Source organism: Euphorbia lathyris, chromosome 3 (assembly GCF_963576675.1).
Source record: "Euphorbia lathyris chromosome 3, ddEupLath1.1, whole genome shotgun sequence".
Taxonomy (NCBI): Eukaryota; Viridiplantae; Streptophyta; class Magnoliopsida; order Malpighiales; family Euphorbiaceae; genus Euphorbia; species Euphorbia lathyris.
Window position 1 is genome coordinate 15,964,813 of NC_088912.1, and position 22,356 is coordinate 15,987,168.

The following is a 22,356-nucleotide window of genomic DNA, read 5'->3' on the forward strand; positions in this document are numbered from 1 at the left end:
ACCTAGTCTAAATTAATACCAGCACAACTTTGTGACATGCATGATAATGGTGGTTTGCCTTTAATTTAATTATGTCATGGCTTCACATATTTAATTGGAAAAACTATCTTGAAGTCCCTTATCTTTCATCTTTTAGGGGCGTTTGGTTTGGAGTCTTTAGGAATGGAACTGAGAGGGTTTCATTCCCTTTGTTCTCGTTTGTTTACAAAAAAAAAAAAAATCTATTCCTTTTACCCACTTTAGGTTAAGTCATTACCCCACTTTAGGTTAAGTCATTACTACATGCCTTCTAGGGAATTGGATTCCCTTCATACCATTCCATTTTCTAAACATATCCAAACACATAGGAGAATTAATGGTTATTCTTTTCCTTTTCTTTAGTTTTTATTTTTTAATTTCTTTTCCCTTACCCCTTATGAACCAAACACCTTTAGTGTGCATTAAATCCAATAACGAATCCATGATTCAATGATAAAGGTGTTTATAATGGTATCTCATAGTTTATGAGTGTCAATTTGATTTTTTTTTTCTTTGTTTAAAGCATCGTACGCAATTTTCACGAAATTTTTGGCATTTTTCAGTAATCAATTGTCTTTTCACTTTAAAAGGTAGAGGTTTAGATGTTTGGTTAGACATCTCCTGTTTACATTTTAAAGCTGAAAAGTAGCTTTTTACAAAAGCAGAGAATCTCTGAATTTTTTTTTTTTTTTTTTTGTAAAAGTACCATTTTCGAAAGGCAAACAACAAACAGTAAATAACAAACAACAAGTTTCCAACAGACCCTTAGTACATCTTTAGCTCAGTAGTTGACTAGAAAAATCAATTGCTTAAAGTGATCTATTGACTTTTGAAAATAACTTAATACTCCCTTGCTATTTTTAAGATGATCTATTGGCTTCTAAATTTATTTAAAGTGTAAACATTTTAACTTGTCTAAAATTTTATATTACTTGGTCATATGAATTTTAAGAGTTAATAAATTACTTTAAATAAGTTGAGATACGAATAGTTCCTATAATATATAGGAAGGAGTTGACTTTACTAAACAATTACATGATACCATAAATGTATTAGACTAATTATATATACTGGTTAAGTGTCAATTTTGTTATTAATGTTATTGAAAAAGTATCGCTTAATATATAATTACACATCTAAACTTGTCATAATTTTTAATTTGGCACCTTTTATTTATATCTTAACTTGTTGCACACCTAAATTTATCAATTTAGACCTATTATATACTTAATATTGTCAAATGCAAAAAAAAAAAAAAAATTATAAATTTACATACTTAATTATATATTAAGTAACAAAAATTACACTTATTTTATAAAAGGACTCAATTTTCAAATTCTAATTCAATTCTACTATTTTTAAGGACTTATGTCATCAATTCTCAAGCTTATAAAACATAGAGATAAGTTGTGAAAATCCTACTAACGTTGACAACCATGAGTAATTTTTATCTATAACGTTTGAAATGGTGTTATTTTACCTTTAATGTTGATAGCAAAGAGAAATTTTATCTGTAACGTTGATAAATTGAGTCAATTTGAGAAGAAATTCATCAAAATATTTTTTCAGTCACGAATCTTACCATCTACACTCCATATGTGCGTCATTTTATCACTTATTAGTAACAGAGCACAAATACATTAATAGACGTGGAAATTTAAAAAAAAATATATACTATATTTTGTATGAGTTGGATAACAAAATTCAAATATATTTCGTGGACTTAAAAATATTAATCTATAATTTTATTATTAAATCATAAAAAATTGTTAAATCTTTTTTTATAATTAACTAATAACGTGTAACTGACATAGAATAAGATACTAAATATCTATGTTTTATAATGATATCTAGAATTGACTTAACTTGCGAATTTTAAAGATAAAATTATTTTTGGTTGACAGGGAGTGTTCATTTGCCCCCCCCCCCCCCCCCCCCCACATTAAAATATATATATTTTTTGTTTTGGGTCAGGATCAATTTTATTCCTAACATCTAAAAGTGTACAATTTTATCCCTAATATTGGAAGACAAAAGCAATTTTACCCCTAAGTTGATAAATTGGATCAATTTGAGAAATAATTCATCGAACTGTCTTCTCGGTCATGAATAATAGTGTTTGAAATTAATCCAATTTATCAACGTTAGAGGTAAAATTGGTGCAAAATTACAAAATTGATATGAAATTGGTGCAAAATAAAGAAAAAAATGATTGTATTTTATAATAGTGTCTGAAATTGATCCAATTTATCAACGTTGGGGATAAAATTGCTCTTGCCTACAAACATTAGGGGTAAAATTGCACCGTTTTAGATGTTAGGGGTAAAATTGCACCTGACCCAAAACGATAGGGATATTTGATGCGTAACAACCCGAGAATCCCGGAAACGGATGATTACGAGTCGAAAACATTATAATTTACGTTTTTTATAAAAAAAAAATCATGAAAATATTGCATGACAATTGAACGATTTTGCATTTTTCGTCATAAAAAATTGAACAATTTTACATTTTTTGTCTAAATTTTTTTTACGTAGAATTTTGTCCCACCTCCCTCAAATCCTGGATTCACCACTGTTGGTTGCTAACGTTAGAGCTAAAATTACTACTCACTAGAATTTTAAAGGTTTTTTTTCACCTTATCTCTGAAAAAAATCTCTCTTTATTTCAGTTTTATTTAGTGAAAACAGACTTCTCAGAGCTCATCCTACAATTGGATGGTAAATTACATACGTAGTGTATAACATTTACATGTATAATCTTCAATTTTGCATATAAAATTGTATAACCTTTTAGGGACTCCATTAAACTTTAAAACCAGTAATTATGACCGGTCAACACGTCACATCAGAAATTTGAATTTCCTAAAAGTCAAAAATTGACCGGTTAACATAAAGTTAACGCACCACATCAGCAATTTTGACTTTTGGAAATGTCAAATTGCTAATATGGCACGTTGACTACACGTTAATTGATTATAATTACCGACTGTATGATTTAGTGAGAGATTAGCAAAATATTGTATAGTTTGGATTAAACCCCTTAAAGGTGTTAACTGAGGAAATAATTTCCAATCTAAGAATGATTAAGAATTATTTCCTCACAAGGGGCTACTTTTAACTCTAGTTAAAAATAGTCTCCATTACGGTGCTCAATGCACCGTAATGAATAAATAATTTTTATTCCTTTGCCCATTACGGCGGCAACCACGCCGTAATGGGATAAATGGTTGCAGAAACGTTGGCGGTGGCTTCCTAAAGCCACTGCCAACTTTTTTTTTTTTTTAAAATACTTTTTATAAAATAGATATAGTTTTTAGATATATAAAATAATTAATATTTATTATTTACATAAATAATTTTTATATCCAATAATTTTTATGTAAATAATTTATTATAAAAATAAGGTGTATAAATACTCCTAACATTTATAGTCAGGAGCAATTTTACTTTTAATATTAAAAATTGTATATCAAAACGTAAAATAAGAAAAAAGTAAAAATTGTGAACTACTTATATAATTTACCCTACAATTGGGACACAATCAATCAGGATCGTCCTTCCAAAATTTTAATATTAATTTAGTAATCATATTGTACAAAGAATAAAAGTACAATCTATTAATAAAATTACAGAAACCCAAACAAAAAAATCAACAAAATAAATAGTAACCTATTATATGAAAACTTGGAGTTACTTACATGTCATTCATGTTAGAATCTTTAGTATATTTATTAGAGTTCAAATTAAACTATATTATATATATTTATTGTGTGATGGGACAAAACAAAATAATTGTACTTTGATTTGATTTTTTAACTGTATTTATATACAGTAAATAGTCACTATATATATGGAGTTAAATCTGTGAAACTTGCTGTCAATTTACCCAGGTTTGAGCGGGTATGGATTTAAACTTCAAAATTACAAGGCTTAATATATACCTAGCCCCCTAAACTTGTAACTTTTTTCACATGACCCCTCAACTTAGGGGACAACCTCTCAACCCCCTTGACTCTCCAAAAACATCACATACAACTCCTTAAACTTGCAAATTTTTTTCATCTGACCCCCTCAACTTAGGGGACAACCTCCCAACCCCTTCAACTCTCTAAAAACATCACATACAGCCCATTGCACTCCTATATCCGGTCAAAATATTGACCTGTGTAGAAAACGCGTTTGACTGTTTACCACACCAATGCCATGTGTCAATTTTTTCTTAAATTTTCCATGTAAATCCAGTAAATTACCCCATAATTTGGGCATCCGTAGAGTCTTCTTCCTTGATTTGCAGGTTTCCACGAAACCTTAAGTACAACATATTCACCACAAAACCATGATTCATTAGTACCCACCATGAAATCGGTTTCAAGAACAACACAAGCCCTAACCTAATTGACAAAAAAAAAGGAATTATCTCATAAGAAGAAAGAGGCAAACTAGAAGAAGAATAAAAAGAAGGTAGATGAGGAATAAAGGAGAAGAAGGAGATGAATACTTACTGTTGAACTTGAATCGGAGACCGATCGGAGACAGAAAAGAGGTGAATCGAAGGAATCGGAAAAGAGGAAGGAATGATTTCTGAGGAGAAGAACGTTAGGGATTTAAGAAGAAAGTGGATTTTTTACCGTTTAAGTTTCTAAAGCCAACTTTCACGCGCTTTCTAAAGTGCGATCCCAACTTATTCCATGTCAGAGCCACGTAGGCGTTAAGGGGCTGTATGTGATGTTTTTAGAGAGTTGAAGGGGTTGAGAGGTTGTCCCCTAAGTTGAGGGGGTCAGGTGAAAAAAAGTTGTAAGTTTAATGGGTTATATGTGATGTTTTTGGAGAGTTAAGGGGATTGAGAGGTTGTCCCCTAAGTTGAGGGGGTCAGGTGAAAAAAAGTTACAAGTTTAGGGGGCTGGATATCTATTAAGCCAAACTATAATTGGAGCTCAATCTACACAAACTCATCTACCAAATAAAATTCACATTAATATATATAGGGTTGTAAATGAGCGGTTCGGTATTCGGTTTGATAAAATTTTGATCGTGTTTGGCTCGATTCATAAACGAGCCGAGCTTGAGTATGGAAAAATTCGGCTCGAAAAGCTCGCGACCAGGTTTGACAATAGGTTAATCAACAAGCTCGATTATAATATTTATGAATACGCACATAAGCAAGCTTGATTTTATTATTATTTTAATAATAATATTTCTATAAAGGAGAAAATGTAAAACTACGTAGTTTGTATAAAATTTAGTTTCGTAAGTTTTAAAACTATGTAGTTTGCGTTAAAGAAAATTCAAATTAATATCATTAATAATATAATTAACGAGTTGTTTGCGAGCGAAATTCATGATTGAATTAATGAGCTGCTCGCGAGCAAAGTTTGTGAACAAGTTCTTGAGCAGCTCACGAATAGAATGTTGAGCTCTGATGAACCGAGCCTGAGCTAGTCAAATCTCGGCTCGACTCGATTACAATCCTAAATATATGTCGTGTCTAAATATATATAATAGTTCGGGCCGGCCAAGCCGGCCTACATTTTCTACTTTTATAGCATTAGACCTAATGCTATTTTAAAAAAAATATTTTTTACTTGGGGTGGCTAATTTAAGCTATGTGGTTGGAGTAGTTTTTCAATGTTTAGCCATCAGGGTTTGGGAAAAAAAAAAAGAAAAATTAGCCTCCAATGCATTAAAACATCTGATTTTGTATATTGGCTAAAACATGAAAATTAAACCTAAAACCTCTTGATTTAGAGCAAACATTTTAAATCATCTCATCTATTTTAAAATAAGCCTAATGCTTTGTCAGCCCCCTTAATTTGTCTAAATTGGTCATTTTACCCCCTCAACTCATCGGATGTCTTATTTACCCCATTAACTCCATAAAAATAGTATTTCTCACCCATTCAACTTGTCCATTTATCCCTCAACTCATAGAATGTTCTATTTACTCTCTTAACTCCATAAAACATGTATTTTTCACCCCTTACAATCCGTTATTGAAGCCTAAATTAATAACATTTTGTAAACGTTAAACCTATATTTATGCTATTTTGTAAGTGGAACCTAAATTGATACTTCCCCAAAAATCATAGACCTATTTTGGTACATTATCCCTACATATAATGTATTTAACTTGTTTATATTAATGTTCTTGTTATTTGTATTTTTTATTCGTTCTTTCTCTTTTCAACTTTTTTGACTACTTTAAAGGGATAAGAAATACCATTTTTATGGAATTAAAGGGGTAAATAGAACATTCGATGAGTTGGAGGTATAAAATGACCAATTTAGACAAGTTAAAGGTGCTAGAGAAGCATTAAACCTTTAAAATATTTAAGTAATACTAAATAGAGTATATATCAACCAATATTAGAAGGATTACAAGAGTCTGAAACCATTGAACAGATGAAGCATTGAATTTACCCCAAATTATATTATGTTAAGAAAAACACAAATTATATTAAAAATGAATCCTTCTATTTTTGGTAATTTAATTATCTTAAATAATTTGCTTACTTTAGGTTGTTAAAATAATTTGAGTTGAATATATTTAAATATATATTAATTATCCAATGTGTGTAAGATATGTAGACATGATATTGAATGTTGACCCTACATAATATGAGCTATATAACTGTTTTTATTTCTTTAATTTCTCTCATTTTTATTAATAATTGACTTTAATTTTAATTATACATATCTAGCAAATAAATAAAAATGTGAGGACCATAATATATAATTATTGAAGTACAAATGTGAATATCTTAAATGAAGTGATGGTCTGCAACATGTTATCATGTGGCTGCTGGCTGACTTGGAAATAAAAACATTAAAATCAAGTAAGTACCCACTATTTATTTATTTTTTCCTTTTATTTTGTATTTTCTCAAAGATTAAATGTCTAGATAACAATTTTAAAGTGTTTTACATAATTGTGAAAAATCTTATATAATTTTTTTTTTTTTATGATCAAACTAGTGGTGAGTACAATATTGCAAAAAAAAACGTTAGGCACTAGTCGGTGGATATAGCCCCTTAATGATGCGGAGCATCTTCCTTGGAGGATCGGGTCCAAACGAGGGAAGTCGGAGGAAGAACCAAGCACGAGCAACAAGCAAGTAAAGCGGCCAAAACAGGGCATATAACAAGTCATCAGCTCAGGCACGCTCCGCGTAGATTGAGCACTGATTCGGAGAAGAATTCAGCAACCGATCTACGCTCCGTGTAGATTGAGTACTGATCCGGAGAAGAGTTCAGCAACCAATCTACGCTTCGCGTAGATTTGGGCACGCTCCGCGTAGATTGAGTACTGATCCGAAAAAGAGTTCAGCAGCCAATCTACGCTCCGCGTAGAATTAGGCACGCTCCGCGTACCTTCATTTTAAGGAACTTGTTCCTTACTCCAGCTTCCTCCTTAATTACAATCCTGCCACTCCTTATTTACAACTCATGTCACTCCCTATTTACAATCATGACACCCATTTACCATTAACCCACTTTACTCTTACCTTTATATTTTAATTAGTTATGTAATTTGCCTTTTTATGTAATTTGGCAATTAGGTTTCTGAGATGATATAAATTCATCTCTTTCTCTTTATAATGTTTAACTTTTATCAATACAAAATATATCTTCTTCTTCATTGAAGCTTGTTAAGGTTTGAAACCTTCAACAATGGGAAATCATTGATTTCCTACGGATTTAGTCCGTAAAACCCGGGATATGTATTTTTGTATCACTTAAAGATTAATTGGAAATTAATTGAGAGTTAATCAGATATGTATTTTTGTATTTTATAGTTTTTAATAAACAAATCATTCTATGTGAAATTAAGATATGTATTATACTATCTAAAATAATAACATAAAATGATTTAATATTAAAAAATGTATATTTATAACGTATATCCTTCAAAATGTGTAAACATTAGTATTTCAACAAAACATGAAACAACTCAAATAAGTAAAAAAAATATTGTCCATTCTAACTCTCTGATTTCTTCATTTCTACCACTACTCCTATTGAGAGTCGGTCGGTCATATGGTCGTCTTGAATGCATCTATATGAAAAACAAACTATTAAAATCATATTGTAATCAGGTAATTATCCTCACTTAATACACCATATAATTATTCATTCTAACTTTGATACCGAAATGTTAGACCTGTTGGATATAACGGTGAAACATCACTACATACGTCTGTGAATCTGAAGCAGTGTATCACAAGATAAAAAAAAAATCAAAATAATGAAAATTCAATAATCAATGTTTCCTTAAAAAGAAAAAAAAATCAGTTTCACCAACCGAGCTTTCCTAAATCACAACTCAAAATATATAAGTCTGAATTAAGTGATTCCAAATTCTTTTGAAACTTAAGACATGGAAAATCTTAAATTATCAACTGATGACTGAATCGTAATGAAAATGGTTGAAAATTCAATTTAAACTTGAAAATTAGGTAAAACAACATATACTTATTGTTTGTATCATAACTTTCACATTCGAAGCCCAAATGAGCTGATTTAAAAACCATTGGAAACTTAAAATTTTACTTTTATTTTACAACAGCCGGTTCTACTGGAATAGATCAAAAAGTGACTTAAACGAATTTGAACTATAGTAAAAGTCATCCAACTCCAAAATTTAAGTTTATACTTGCCTTAATTCATACCAAAAGACCAAAATTCAACCTCTCAACATAAGAATCTACATATCACATATCAAATAACCATACTATGTCATCAAATTTATGTGTCCCCCACTCAATCACGAAATCATTCTTAATACAACCCATGTCACGTAACTAGTTTGCTCTGTTGTCATGGTGTTTGTGAGCCTTATGCATAATTGTTCATCGGTCTCAGACACTGGTGGAAGGTTTCCACATTTTCTTGCAAAGAAGAAGAACCAGATTGTCTATATAACAACTCTTAGTAAAGAGGAAGGATTCATGAAATCTAAATTCAGGGGAAGTCCCTATAGTCTTGGAGTATTTTTGCTCGTGTTCACGTTCGACATATTAGTTACTAGGCCTGAAGAAGTCATGTTTTAATAATCTCAAGTGCATACTCATCATACTAATGATGACATGGTATCTGATTCTATCTTTTTAGAAATTACAATATAGATCTAGGAGGATCCAGATAGTTATGTTATGTGCTAATGTATGGGAGCATTTGGTGAGGCTTGAGTCCAGACTTAGCGTGAGTGCCTGTAAGACAAGAAAATACTTAACATTATCCTCGTTGAAGATACTCTGAAGATCAAGTCAGTTCTAATCTTATAGAGGGAAAGCAAAAAGCTTAAAGAGAGAGTGAGGGAGTTATAAAATATCTCATACCTTTTGCTGGAATTGAACCCTTTTATATAGGAGTGAGAACTCCTAGTCTAAGTAGGAGTTAACTGATTCTATGTTTGATTAGGAAGTTGAACCAAGATTGTTGGCATCCCTTATCAATATGACTCTATCTTTATGCGTTAAGGATATATATTCAGGGACTGACTCTTTAAACCGACCTAATAAAGGAAAAAGTTTCTAGAAGCACGATTGGGATATGCAACAAGCGTAAGGAGATAATATGTCTCTCCTTAAGACCGATGCTCAAATATTCACTTATGTTATAAGTTTTTTAGACCACGTTAATGAGTAAAAAATGGAAAAGTAACTGAACATGTGAATAAGAAAATAAAGTATTCTTGAGTAGACTTGAGATCGATTTGATAAGGATATCATAATATTTCGTATAAAGTCAATTTCGGAAAAGTTCCCAATATGGTTTTCGACTGGTTCAACTATAAAAGCTCGTGTCCTCAATATGAAGTTCAGAAGTATCTTAATCACCTCATTTGAAGGTGATGTAGATTAAAATCGACTGGGGGTTTTAATCTTAAACCAACAAAGATTACAAACTTATCAAGCTTAACTTGAAGGTTGAATAAACCCAAAGGAATGAATCGTTGCTCCAATGGAGGCTTCAAAATATGATATTCATCAAAAGTTAACCAACATTACAAAAGATGGAGAATATATACTCCCCTTAATTAAAAGATAAAGACTAAAAGACCACCCCTAGGGTTACCAACAACTAAGGAGCCCTAGGGGTAAAATAGGAAATACATAAGGATAGATATTAGGGTAAATAAGTTCATTGGCAACATGGTAAATAGTTCAATGGCAAAACAGTAAATAAGAGGTGGCAGATATTGTCCTTAACAATAAGAACTTGGGGAGGAAGTATTCCCCAACCCAGGTACGCCCCGCGTGGCCTCCCTCACGCCCCGCGTGGATGTGTCCCTAGACTTGGTGTTTCTTGTTGGGCATTCTTACGCCCCGCGTCTTGAGACATACGCCCCGCGTCTTGACCTCCTGATCTGAACTCTCATCGGAGGCTGGTTCCACACCCCGCGCCTCGCCATACACGCCCCGCGTGTATGACCTCTTGGGTTGTTCCCCCGACTTCGAGTCCTTCACGCCTCGCGTCCCAATGGACACGCTCCGCGTGCTCTGTTCTTCGCCCTTTCCTTCATCCCCCTCGGTTAGCTTTCTACGGGTCCCATCCTTCAACCCCGGTTCAACCTTTAGGGACCGGATGTCCTCATCAGAAGGTATATGGGTCATTGTAAACAGGGTCATTCCTGACCTTTTAGAGGCCCGGGGCGAGATGATAAATTTGGACCCTTCATATATACATTCTGTTTTTTTTAAGTTGGAGGCTAGATGTTTTTTTTATTAAAAAGAATAAGGTACAAATTTAGTCATATGACTATTAGGAGAGAAAAATCAACATTCATGCACAAAATAGTGAAATTTTAAGCCTAATGTTTATCAATTGGTACAGTTTTAAGCTTAATTGACGAAATTTGGGTGTTTTATGTGTACTTTCTTGTTCTATCATCGTTCCAACCTCCACCATTCTGGTCACTCAATATGGAATCATTAGGTTTTTGAACCTTCAACCTCAAGTTAAAATGAAATCATTAGACAACTCCTCATACCAACTGAACCAATAAATTCTAATGTTACATGTTCATCTCTGTATTTATATCTACACTATAAAAATATTTTTTGGTCTCTTTGCCGTTATGGGCCCTAGACGAGCGCTCCTCATTTTATAGCCCAGGCCGGCCCTAATTGTAAAGGGTAATTGTCTCTTTAAGGACAATGCAATCATTCATTACTTATCCAGACATATATAAGGTGTGTAAGAGGTAAGATCCCATTCGTTCTCGCTAAACTCTCTCTCTCTCTCTATCTCTCTCTTCATAAACATTTTCCCTTTCTATCTCTAACTTTGACATCAGAGTTTATTTAGGGAGCCTACCCCAACACATGTTCTAGTGGCGCATGAAGTCCACTTTGTCATCCAAAAAATATTGTTTTAGTGGTCCGATATTGTTTGAGTGATCAGACACTTTAATGATTTCATATCAGCTAAATATATAAGCTCTCTAAATTTGTGTCAATAAACCAATTTGCCTACTGAAATTTAAAAATGTCTATTAGCCCCTAAACTTATTTAAAGTACTTATTGACCTTCTGAACTTATTACTTAAACTAACCTACTGATCTCCCGAATTTACTTAAAGTAACCTATTAACTCATTGCACTCGATTGAAGTGATTCGCCCTTCAACTTGCTGAAGGTCCCTCTTATAGTGTCACGTGGTATTAGAGAGTTCATCATCTCATATTAAACAAGTTAATAGGATTAATGAGATATTTCTAAACTTTACAAGACTAATTGATTTTTGAGCCAAGTTAAGAGACTGTGGTGTATTTTTTTTTTATTATTATTTTTCTAATCAACAACAAAGAGCTTGTATTAAAAAGAACGGAAATTACGATCATTCATAATATAAAGACAAAACACAAACTGGAAAATTTTCAATAAGAATTTCCAAATGATCAAGAGAACGAGCCCAAGCAGCTAAATTATGTGCAACAGTATTCGCTTGTTGCCTCTCGTACACAAATTCAATAGACCAAAAATAACAGGTCATCTCAAGCACATCACCAACAATAACTCCTAGCCAATTTGTCAATTTTTGTGGGATTTTAAGCAATTGAATTGCCGAAAGTGAATCAGATACAACCAATAATGTTCGATATCCACAATCACAAGCTATTCTTAAAGAGAAGAGAATTGCCAATAGACCGTGGTGTATTCAACCTTTCATATTTTTATGTAATTTTACATTTCGGTTTTGGTTTTAGAGTTATGATAAACACCCAATAATATATATTTGTTATTCTTAATGTTCAATGGTTAAATATTATTAAAAACATAGATTATATAACAGTTTGTTGAATTCAAAAAAGTTGAAAATTTAGCTGTAAAATATGATTAAATATTTCGTTGGATCGTTAGATCCGAAATTGGTAATCAAAATTACCAACTGATGATTTTTATATTGAAAGTTGTTAATTAAAGGGAAAGTGAAAGCTGCAGGAATTTTTATTAAAGAAAAAAAAATGGTTATGATTGGAACTTTTAAACAAACAAAGAAAAAAAACTTCATAGAGAAGATGAATTAGAAGAAAAGATTTGTGATTAGATGGTCTGGCTGTTACTTAATTAATTAATTAATTAATCAATGTTATAATTAACTAAAACAAACATAATTATTTGATAAAATGAGAAAGGTAAAAAAGGTAGGATGAAAAGAGGAATGAAGCATGAAGGAATCTGTACTCTGGAAAAACGTAAAGAACAATTAAAGTTGGCATTATCATTTCTACTATGGTTTTTGGACCCAATTTTGTTCATTCACCAAAGTAAACTTTTCTATATCTTTTTATTTATGGATATGGTCAAAATTTAGCTTATCAAGTGTAGATTTAATCGTAATGTATGAAATTATGCAATTTTATTCCTAACATTGTCAAGTAAGATCAATTGTACCGCGATATAATGAAAAATTTGAACAGTGATTTAACATTCACATAGATCTTTCAAACAAGTTTATCGATAAGTTGAAGTAGTTTCGTACATTTTGGCAGGCTGTTTGTAAATATGTTAACAACATAATAAACATTTTAAGTAGTGTTTTCTTTTTTGTGATTGTTTTGTATCTGTCAGACTTAAATATTAGTATTTTGACAAATTGTTTATAACTGTATTAGTAATTTAAACATAATCGATGTTTGAAAGTGTCAAAGATATAATACAGAAAGTTAGTCTCCACGTACAAACGGATTTATTCATATGGTTATTGGGGGAAAGCAAATTTAGTCTCCACGTACAAACGGTACAATCTTAAGCTTAACGTTTATTATACGGTGCAATTACAATGCTCCTTAATGGAAGATGCGTTTTTTCATTAATAAAAGATGTGCAATTTGAATCTTTATTGAATGATTATAATACTAGAGGTTGAAAGTGTTGCGTTTTCTTTTACTGTCAAGATGGTGCGGAATAAAATATTTGAACAGAAAAGTGATTCTTAGGATCATATGCATCAAGTAATGGCAAAAATATTTTACCTATCACCGAAGAATGAATCTGTAGGGGTCTCTGAAACGATATTAGAGAACACTAACGACAATTCCCTCTACCATCACACACGCCAAAAAGCCTCTCGGTTAGATTGCAAGTGTGCTAGCACTCATTTGATACAGTGTAGAATCTGATCATCCGAGTTCTTGTTTGAAGATAGTGGCTAGGGTTTTTTCTTTTGTGCCACAGAAAATCTCAGTGTATAATTAGGGTTGAATAATAATTATAAATAAATAAAACTTATTATTTTCTATTTATACTTAGGTTAAAAATTAAAACACTTTAATTCATTATCATTTATTTTAACCAATTATAAATTAATCTAATTAAATTTTTTTATTAATTAAAACAAATAAAATTCATCTAAATAACCTAAAGGAGCGACATGCGCTAGGAGAGACAAATCTCCGGGAACGGACAGACTTAACCCAGATTTTACCATCGATTTTGGGAGACAATTGGGATGGATGTCGTTACTGTATGTGTAGAATGGCTCGAGAGATGTGAATTCCCAGCAAACTTAAACGATACAATCATTGTACTGATTCCGAAGTGTGATTTGCCTCTAACGATGAAAGATCTTTGATCAATTTCGCTCTGCAATGTCCTATACAAGATCATAGCAAAGGTATTGGCTAATCGTTTAAAACTTTTTCTACCTGAAATTGTGAATGAAATCCAATGGGCATTTGTACCGGGTCGCTCAATCATTGATAATGTCCAAATAGCCTTTGAAACAATTCATTATATGCATCGAACTAATATAAGGGTTCAGGGTCAAGTAGCACTTAAGATTGACATCAGCAAGGCCTATGATAGGATGGATTAGGGGTTTCCACAAGGAAGTAATGGAGAGGATGGGTTTTAATGCAAAATGGATAAAAATGGATTATGCTTTGTGTTTCAACAGTATCTTATTCGGTGGCTGTTGATGGGGACCTGGTGGGTTCGATCAACCCGGGAAGAGGCCTAAGATAAGGGGATCCACTCTCACCTTATCTGTTTATTCTATGTGCTGAGGTTATATCCTAATTAATGAGAAAAGCGGAATTTGAGGGGCTTATAAGTGGGTGCAGGGTCTGTACTGAGGTCCTATTTGTTTCTCATCTGTTTTTTTTTTTGCAAAGGACAGCTTCCTTTTTTTGGGGAAACTATGGCTAAGGCAACGGAGATCCTTACAATTCTGACTGAATATGAAATGGCATCAGGACATGCGATCAATTGAAGAAAATTGGGAATCTTCTTTAGCAAAAACGTAAAGACTGACACTCGTACTGCTATCTGCGCATTGCTTTAGGTGACAACACCATTTCACATAGGAAGGTATCTAGGGTTGCCATCCCTAATTGGGAGATCGAAGCAGAGTATTTTCATGTTCTTATTGGACCGATTGAGGAAGAAGTTTGGATGTTGGGGTTATCGTTTTTTGTTTACAGCAGACAAGGAAGTTTTACTCAAATCAGTTGCTCAAACTCTTCCAATGATCTGTATGAGCAAATTTCTACTCCAAAAGTCCATATGTGAGGAGCTGCAAAAAAATGATGAACTCCTTTTGGTGGGGCTCGAAGGAAGGTGGGAAGAAAAATATACATTGGTTTGACTGGGCAAAACTTTATCGCACGAAGAACCAAGGAGGTATGGGCTTTCGTGATTTACGTTTATTTAGAAAGCAAGGTTGGAAGCTAATTCACCATCCAAACACAAAGCAGTATCTTTAAAGCTAGATATTAAGCTAATGAATCATTTATATCTTCTAAACTGGGCAATAATCCCAGCTATGTTTGGAGAAGTATATGGGATCAATTGAATTGCTCAAACTAGGAGTTAGATGGAGTGTGGGAAATGGCAGCCAAATAAATGTATGAAAGGACATGTGGGTACCATGGTTATCAAAGTTTAGTATCAATTCGATTTGTATTGCTGGAATGGAATAAATGATTATATCTGATTTGATTATACCTAAGACGAAGCAGTGGGATAGGGAGAAAATCGAAAGTTGTTTGTGTGAAGCGGAAGCGGAACAAGTTTGAAAAATTAAATTGCCAAGCAAGTAGAGAGAGGACCAGTTAATATAGCAGTTCACGAAGGATGGGGTGTAGACGTCCAAGTCTAAATACCGAGCCATTGCCCTGGAGGATATTAAAGGCTATGAGAGAGATGGATGGGAGAAATTATGGGTTATGGCAGTACCGCCGAAGATCAAGGCTTTCCTTTGGAAGCTATGCCTGGGATGCCTACCAACGAGAACTCGTTATGCCGCACGACGGGTAGTTGTGCAAGTCGCATGCGTATTTTGCGGATTAAACAAAGAGAGTGTCTGGCACCTGTTTACAGAATGTGATTTCGCTAGAGAATGTTGGCGGAGAGCGGGCCAACATCGACCGACTAATATGGGAGAAGATCTCGTTGGCTGGCTGCTCCATGTATGTGAAATAGAAAGGGAGGATCAAGTGGAGCAAAGAACGATAATTTTGATGGCAATATGGGGTCAAAGAAATAATTTATTGTGGAATAACGTCCAAATCCCAGCGGCCGTTTGTGTTCGACAGACAAAAAGATTTTTTACCAAATGGAAGTAGTGTAGGGAGAAACCGAGAGTTGCTGATGCCGGAGTACATAAGGATCGTCCGAAGTGGCAGAAACCGAGAGAGGGATTCTTGAAATGCAACGTCAGCGATGCGGTCTTTCCGGACACCAACGAATGTGGAACCAAAGTTATTGTACGAGACAACGGCAGATGTTTCCGTAGAAGCAGTAAATATGAGGACGAATAGGACCCGAGAATGATTGAGGGGACGAGCCTCAAACAGATGATCACGAAGGGGGGGTGCAGGTGTAATTCAAATGCGATGCAATGTTAGTAGTAAATGGGGTAAATTCAGCATGGACTGATTATTCAGTCTTTGAAAGCATAATACAGGATTTTAAAGAAATTTTGACAAATAATCCAGACTTCTCAGTCTCATTTGTTTATCGTATAACGAACGAGACCGTCCATTAGGTAGCTCGGCGGGCTCGGACCAATGCTAATGATTTAGAAGTTTCGTTTATGCCTATTTGGCTTGAAGATGTAACTGTTAAGGAGATGACTCCTTCTTGATTAATAAAAGTTGAGTATTAGTTTCAAACAAAAAAAAAATTACTTTGAGTATTATGTGTATTTAATACGACAAGAAAAAGGGATTACACAACATCTCCAAGAATATAACTCTAATATATAAGACAAGCTGCATGTAAAGGGAAAATTTTAGAGTAATCCTGGAGTAATACTCCCTACCAATCAATTCATGCTATATATATATATATATATATATTCCACTACACCAATCATCTTTTATGTATTGGTAGACAAAACGATTTTCACTGATCGGGTGTATTACTCTTTAAGTACTGTAAAATTTCTCTATGTAAAGAGACATTTTTATTACTAAAATTCTTTTATAACTTTTACTAACTTAAACATTAAAAAAAAAATTAAAACTTAATTCAAAAATATTATTTCATATTCTTAAATAAGACCTAGAAAAGAAAAAAGAAAAAAGGGTTTGGTGATTAGTGCATAAAGTTGGATTGATAACCTGTAATCATTATCTAATTAATCAATAATTTTATGTTTGATAACAGATTCAAGTTACAACTTTATTCTTTGTTTGGTAACCCAAGAATTCAAAGTGTCCTTTCTTATTTCTTTTATCTAATATATTCAATTAAATAAGATTAAAATAGTTGTCAGTACACCTAAAAGAAACCATTAAGATATATAAGTTCAACAATCATTTTATGAAAATAGAATAATCCCACTCAAATCTAATTCTTTTCTTTTGGCTTTATATCATTCCAAGAAGATTTCCATTTGCCATAATTCATAAATGATACTCTTAACTAGGGGGAATTTTAGGGAGGACTTAAATTGTACATATTTTTATGAATTTTCCTGGATGAACATGTAAAATAGAACCAAATGTCAGACGGGTTGGAGTCTGGTGAATCTGTTTTGATACCCAAATCAGTAGGTACTTAGGAAGGGTTGAAGAATGAGGACTAAATGTGAGTTGTTGAGTTAATTTATCGTAAGATGTAATTATACATATCAATATATAGGGTTAGGTCGAATCCTTTATCTACTAGGAGTTCTTTAAGTGTTAGAATTCTTTCTCCTGTTAGGAGTTTAGTGCTAAGAGAAGTTTTTTTTTTTGTAATATGGAAGTCTTGACCTAGCCGTATGAAGGTTTTCTTCATAGGGAGGACATTGCTTGGAAGTTTCTCTTTGATCTGGTCTTATTCTTTATACGTGGCGTTTAATGTAAGGGCTACGATTCTGCCACGTGTATGATTTGTTTTATACGATATCAACTAGATTTATTTGCAAGTCTAGTATCCGCACAATTTGTCTAAAATTGTATTGTCTAAATTTGTATTTAATTCGGTCTAGTTGTAATTAAGCTATCTATTTTTAAGATAAGTTTGAGATTTATAAAAGTAAAACGGATAGAAGTAGCGTATTAATATTAATGGTTATATATAATTTAAAAAAGAAAAATATAGAATCATGTGAGAATATTCAAAGTGGAATCCATTTCGAGATTTGTTTATAATTCAGGTTTAGCTCAACATAAGCCCAATTAAATTGCTTGCAGATTGAGTTAGATTTTAGCTGAATAGTTTGAAGTGTATGTCCGAGCTCTCACAAATTCTATTGAAGCTTTGCATGGTCAAAATTGTTAGAGAAATAGCTTGTTGTAAGTTTATATAGCTTGTATCCCATATTGAGAATTTTATGTCATTTAAAAGAGTTAGTAATAATTTGGGCTTTTATGGGTGTGTTGTCGTTCTGCCCAACACGATGAGAGTAGAAATCACGAACGTGGTAGAACCAGCATGGTACGCCGAGTCAGATTCAACACGTATCACTAAGGGAGCCAAAGTCATGAACGGAGCATAACCGGAGTGACACGCCGAGTCGTATTCCGAACGACGTGTCACTCGACGTGCCACACTGCTCGTCGTGCGAAGGAAAAGTAAGAAACTGCAAGAATCCGAGAATAGACTCACACAACTTGTGGACTCTTTCAGCTGCCTTCTCCACTAAGCTTGTTCAAGGGGGATGAGATGCCATCAATTTAATTACTGTTTTGCTATAATATTGTTTACTGTTCTGCCATTAACTTTATTTGCTTTTTTACCATTTACGCCCATTACCCTCATTCTACCCTTATTACCCTCCACTTGAATTGTAACCCTAGTAAGGGTATATTAGTATCTTCACATAACCTAAAGGAGAGGTATATAAGATTCTTATTTTTTGTAATGAAAGAACTTTTGATTAATATGAAATTATAGTTTCCATTATTAAGAGCTTTTTATCTAGTTTTGAGATCAGCTCTTTCAAACTTTGATTTGAGAAGAAACAATTTTATGGATTTACGATTAAAATCCTCAAATATCATTCTCCCAATAATTCTTGGGTGCTCTTCAAATTTCCCACATTCTATCGAATGGACCACCCCCAAATCCTCTCGGTCTCCACATCACTAACTTGGGAAGTCGCCACAACCTTCTTCCGCTCATAACCAACCTCAAATGGAATGTTCCGGTGACATATGTCAACCCAATTAGGAGCGACCCCATGGGCACACTTCAAAACCTCAACATGACCCTGAGTTGAATATGCATGGACTTCTATATCACTCACTCCACTATCCCGACTACTATGCTCAACCTCTACTTGCCCATGGCAGACGTCACATGGAATATCCCGGTGACACTTGTCAACCCACTTCACAATGAGCTAAGAACACTTGTATTAGCTCTCTCCTCACCTTAGATTAACAATTTCGGGACTTCAAGACTCACCCTTTCATTAACTTGGTCACTATTCCACAAGTTTTGAACTTCTTCCATCTTCTCTATATCCCCCGAGAAGCCATTTTCATTAATAAATGCTCCGTGAAGCCCAACTGTTACAGATCGGATTCGGACGAGTTGGTTCTTCTCTAGCTAAACTAGAAAGAATTAATCCCGGATTTTACGGACTAAACCGTAGGAAATCATAGATCCCCTATTGTTGAAGGTTGAAACCTTAATAAGAACTTCACAAAGAAGAAGATAAAATTTGATTGATTAAAAGTTGCATTTCCTTACAAAGAAATGAGCTTATATAGCTCATCAAAATAAAATGTAAAAGACTAAAAGACCTAACTAGGGTTACACATAATAGGGAGTGATAAGGGTGGAGTGGGAAGGGAGAACACAAATGGCATTTAGGTTATTAATCCTAAATGGCAAAACAGTAAATACATTAATGGCAAAGCAGTAATTTCCGGAGTGGTAGAAAACTGGCAGAAATGTCCCACGATACTTTTTGGTGTAGGAAACAACCCACACGGTGTTTGGATCAAGCCACACGCGTGTGGCGGAGCTTCTGCCTCCGTACACGAATTCGCTCGTCCTAACTCCTCGTAGCAACTTTCCTCGAACCAGACCCTACTCTACACAGGGTGTGGGATAGGTGGCACGCATTGTGGGGCAATTTTGTCCCTTTTTCATCGCGTGCTCGTCTGTCCTTCATTCCTCCTTCAACTCCCCTCACCCGGACTCCAACCTTTAAAGGAGATGCTCCATATCACATGCTAGATAGAGTGGATTTTCTAGTTAAGGTGATATAATGGTTCTATCTACAAAATCATACAACAAATAGGAGATAACACAAACGAACCCTAAATTTCTTATTGCAGTAGGATTGGATCTGTTTGTGGGTGGATTCGATTCATCACGAATCTCTTTGCTTATGGATTCATCACTGGATTCATCTCGTTTATTAGAATCCTAACCATAATGTTATTAAAAAAATTAATTAATTTTATTCTTATTCTAAAAAAACAGCAAGTTTACTTCTATAGTGGAAATTCTAACTCAATTTTATTTTTTCCAAGGAATTTCGATAGTATTTCTTTTTTTTAAAGGTAAAATTGAACTAATTTTTTCAGTATGAATTAAAAATAGCTAAACTTTATACTATGCATATGAAATTTGACTATTTTATACAATAAAGATAAAATTGATACTTTCCTAATAACCTAATTTGATCCTTATCTCTATTTTTAATAACAAATTGTACATTTATATTATAAGACCTAATTATACTCTCATTAATTAACTATATATTAATCAATCACATTTCGGTGAAACTATTAATCAATTATAAAATGACATCTCAGCTACCCCTTCGCATGTGCAATTTTTATAATTTTCCATGTTTTAAGCACTAAAATTTTAATTGTAACATATATTTTAAATAAATTAAAGCCAATAAAATACCACATTTAATAATAATAATAATAATAATAATTTTAATGATAATAATAAAAAAAAAATTACGAAGGTCAGCTATATTATTTAAATACTATTATATGCAGCTAAGTGAGATTGAGAAATTATAAAGTTGTTAGCAGTCCTTTTCTTGTCGATTCTAATAAAATACTAAACTAATAATTGAATATGACACTTCAAATTCCATTTTAATTTCTTATAAATCCAAAATTTGCAGAAAATATTTTTTAAAATAGATATTTTCTTTGTTTTATATTTAAAGTTCCAGAATAAAAGAATGTGTAAAAAATTAGAAAAAGAAAGGAATGAATGAATATGGAGAATAATTTTTCAACCAAATTAAAATAAAAAGGTATATATTCAATTATTGTTTGGAGAATTAAATTAAAATGAAATTCATTTTCCACAATAGATAAAAAAAAAAAGTTAATGAAGATGAGTATTTCAAATTTATCCACATAAAATGAAGAGATAACTGATATGTTTGGAAAAGTGCAATATAAATATATCGCTAACATAAAAATAATATGTTAATCAGTCTTTAATTAAAAAAACATAAAAATAATAAAATTACATTTTTAATATTTTTAACTTTGATCAATTTCGAATTCAAATAAAGGTAAATATAGCAATTTTAGATTCAAATAACAGTAAATAGAGTAATTTTGAGCTCATATAAAATAATTTAAAATGCAAATCCACAAAAAAAAAATCATTAAAAGAATTAGCAAAATAATAATCTAGATAAGTTTTGGTTAAATCATGGATAACTTTTTTTTTAATATAACCATAAATTACGATAAATTTTTTATTTATTCATCTTAATTAAAGCTTGTAATATATTATTCAGCATTTATAATAAGATCATTTTAATTAGGCTTAATAGACACACAGCCTCCTAAACTTGTAACTTTTTTTCACCTGGCCCCCTCAATTTAAAGGACAACCTCTCAACCCCCTCAACTCTCCAAAAACATCACATACAGCCCCTTACACTCCTATGTTTGGTCAAAATATTGACCCGTGTAGAAAACGTGTTTGACTGTTGACCACACCAATGCCACGTGTCATTTTTTATTAAATTTTTCCATTGAGACCACTGCTCGGCGAGCAAGCCCATTTGTGCTCGGTGAGAAACTACCAGAGATGGATTTCGATCAGAATTCTTATTCCAGACTGGAAAATTTTAATACAAAAATGACATGTGACATTGGTGTGATCAACAGTCAAGCGCGTTTTCTACACGAGTCAATATTTTGACCGAACATAGGGGTGTAAAGGGTTGTTTGTGATGTTTTTGGAGAGTTGAGGGGGTTGAGAGGTTGTCCCCTAAATTGAAGGGGCCAGGTGAAAAAAAGTTACAAATTTAGAAGGCTGGTACCTATTAAGCCTTTTAATTAACTACTAATACCAGAATTGATATGAATTATAATAAGAAATACGACTTATTCCATATATCTTTTTCAAAATCATCCAAAAATCTCTTCATCCCACACGAAACCTCATATCATTAATTT